General features: G+C 35.4%; 1 long non-coding RNA gene across 1 annotated transcript; it reads left to right on the forward strand.

The window, feature by feature from the left end:
• Positions 1–367: 367 nt before the first annotated feature.
• On the forward strand, positions 368–2,116 carry LOC134856666 (uncharacterized). The gene is made up of 3 exons (XR_010164833.1): positions 368–412; positions 1,053–1,155; positions 1,633–2,116. It is a non-coding gene; the product is annotated as an uncharacterized LOC134856666 (long non-coding RNA).
• The last annotated feature ends 989 nt before the right edge of the window (positions 2,117–3,105 follow it).

Genomic DNA, 3,105 nt, shown 5'->3' on the forward strand with positions numbered 1-3,105 from the left:
AACTGAGTAAGTCTGAAGCCAAGATTGGATCTCGTTAACTAGTTAACCTGCCCACCATAGTACCTAGTAGAAACTATTAACACCCCGCCTTTATGTTTCGACTTTTTGAGGAGCTCGACTTTTGTTTCTACTTTGAAGATCGAGTACGTGCAGTTTTGCAGCTGAAACTTGGAAGTCCAGTAACAATTTTAACTTTGGTCGAGGAAGTCGAAACATATCTGAAATGGACCAAAAAAAGTCGAACACTTTTTTGTTGGTTCGAGAGAGTCGATAAATGCCAAAGTTTGGTCTAGAAAGTCGAAACATACAAAAATTTGGTCTAGAAAGTCGAAACATACAAAAATTTGGTCGAATCATACCGATTTTTAGCCAAGAATGTCGGAACATAAATCTGGGAAGATCTAACTCAATGGTTAAGCATATGCTTGTTTCATACTTTTTGAACTATCACCATTTGCTATTCAATGAAGAAATAGATTGGAAGAGGACGGAATTATTTATAAAGATCGGCAAGAGTGAAGATTCGTGGTTTTTTTTCTATATTTGACAGTTCGTCTCTACTGCAAAACACATCGAATTCTATTTTGAAGCCTTTGTGAAAACTTTGATCTGCCTATTAAAACCCCACATTTATGCATTTGTGCTTTTCCCGATATCTCTCTTAACTTTTTGGAATCAAGCTTAAGCTTAAGCAGCCTGTGATGAGAAGTTTTGCTATTTATCTGCTTTTATCTAGCTCAGCAAGACTGCTTATGTTTCTCTTCTTATGTTAACTCAGAAAGTAATGTTTTTCTTCTTAGCTTTATCGACCAATCATTATGAATTTAGTGACAAAAGTTTTGCCGTAGTAGTTATCACAAAAATTATTTTCGGTATTTGGTGGTGTTCATAGGTAGTTTAAAAAAGACGCAAGAAACCCTTCCCTTCAGCCTTCCCACCTCACCCCTCATGCTCCCCCGCCCCCATCCTATCTGCAGCTGTGTGCTAGTCACACCACATTTGAGCCCGTAACTGTAGTTATAATAATTAGTGTGAGAACTTCTTGATTTTAGGGGAGTCTGTTTTTGTCCAGATAGGAGACTTCAGCTCATTCAGGTTGATGTTCGGTTTCCAGAGGAAAAACCATACCATCACAGAGTGGAAAACTGCACCTGGGTAGGAAAACTTTAATTAAGTAAACAAGATTTTGAGAAAAATTAAGCAGGGGCGGAACTAGGGTTTTCTCGAAGCGGGAAGGGGCGGACAATCTTCACTCCCCCTAATGCAAAAAAGGGGACATTCGTTCTAAGACTTTAAGTTCGTTAATCCCTAATTGTTGGATTAGTTCGATCGTTATAGAGTTGCAATAAATCAGTAGGCACCATGAGGCGATTAGTTACAAGATCCAAAACTTTTTGCAGCAAGTATCTAATTTTGTGAGTCAATGGAAATGAACAAAACTGACGCTGATAAATTCTAAAAAGCTGGTTAAATTAAAAAAACTAACAGTGTCTTTAAATCTGATGAAACGTTGCTATAATATAAATATTTGGGTTATGATATTCTTTTTATTGCTAAGTGAAATTTTTTCAATACTACTAATAATTATTATATCATAAAATTGTTTTTTAACCATTTAGATATTTTTTGTAGGTTCACAGAAAAAAACGGACGCTACGAAAACGACATCGCTCTATTGCGAATAGCTGATATCGAAAATAGCCCAAACGAGTTCATCAGATTGTGCTCAGAGAAACAAGAACAAGGAACCCTACTGGGTGTCTCTGGAATGGGTTTCTTGTCACGTGACGAGCAACATCTACCCGACTCCCTCCAGGAGACTTATTTCCAAGAATCATATTTCCAAATGTTTTCAGGCCCTTTCAAATATGAGTCATGCCCAGCTGATAAAATATGCACGACCAATGTAATTCACAACTCGGGCATTTGCCCAATGGACTATGGAGGACCCTTATACGCAATGTACTGTCAGTCTCGTATAGCCGAATGTTTGTATGGTGTGGCAAGTTATTCGGCTAGTTGGACAGTTGATGTTTCGGATGATCTGTGCTCTCAAACTACAGTATTTGCCAGCGTGGTTCATCTCAAAGAATGGATCTCATCTGTAATTTATCAATCGGATTTCTGGTTTCTTGTTCAAGCTGATGATCAGATATTCGGAGACTAAACGAATGAAATAATATAAGTTTTATTTGCCGAGATACGTTTTCAAAATTTCACAGAAAAGATGCTGGAAACTATAGTTTGTGACCAAGGAAAGCTGAAAAATTGAGGACAACCAAGTTTGAAGTTTTGACTGGAATTTAACCTTCAGAAAAGGATACAACTCAAGGGAATAACAAACTCATGGTGTAAAATTGTATTGTTGTATTGTATTTTGAAGTAGCTAGTTTAATTATAACATTTTTTAAATTGCACTTCTCCACATTCTAGAGTTCCCACGCGTTTCGATGAGGCAAATTTTCTTCTGCAAACTTAAAGAAAACTTATTAACTACAGATGGCAACAAGATTGACAAAAATTTCATATAAAAGAATTGAGACTTCTATCTTATGGAAAAGATTTTGTTTTCAAACTGACTGATATGAATTTTTCTTCTTGGAATGAAATTTATATGATTTCAGCGCTCTTAACTTTTTTATTTGATATAGACTTTTATCAAACCAAATCAACATCATCAAGGAGAGCGCTCAAAAAAAACTTTGAGCACTACTGAAAAAAAATGCCCAAGTTTTTGAACATACTATCAAAAAATGTTTGAAAGCCTTTTATTAGAACATTTTAATCTGTTTCGCCCTAAATTGAGCAGTCTTTTTTCTAATTTATTTTTTGGTGTTATTGATACGCTATCAGCCACAAAGTATTTTACCGTATGTTATTCATATCGTGTAGAGGGATGAAACCAAGCAAAAGCCAAACTTTTTTCATGTTTTTGTTCAATTTAAACCATCAAACTATTAAACTAAAATTAAACTATTTCATCCACAAAAAAATTGTCAAAAAATTCAGAGTTTTTCCAAGTTTTCTAGTCCAAGTTTGTTTTGTATAGTTCAAGAAACAGCCCTGATTCTTGGATATCTCATCAGTGTAGTTTTAACTTATTTG

This window comes from Symsagittifera roscoffensis, unplaced genomic scaffold, assembly GCF_963678635.1.
Source record: "Symsagittifera roscoffensis unplaced genomic scaffold, txSymRosc1.1 SCAFFOLD_726, whole genome shotgun sequence".
In the NCBI taxonomy this organism is placed as follows: Eukaryota; Metazoa; Xenacoelomorpha; order Acoela; family Convolutidae; genus Symsagittifera; species Symsagittifera roscoffensis.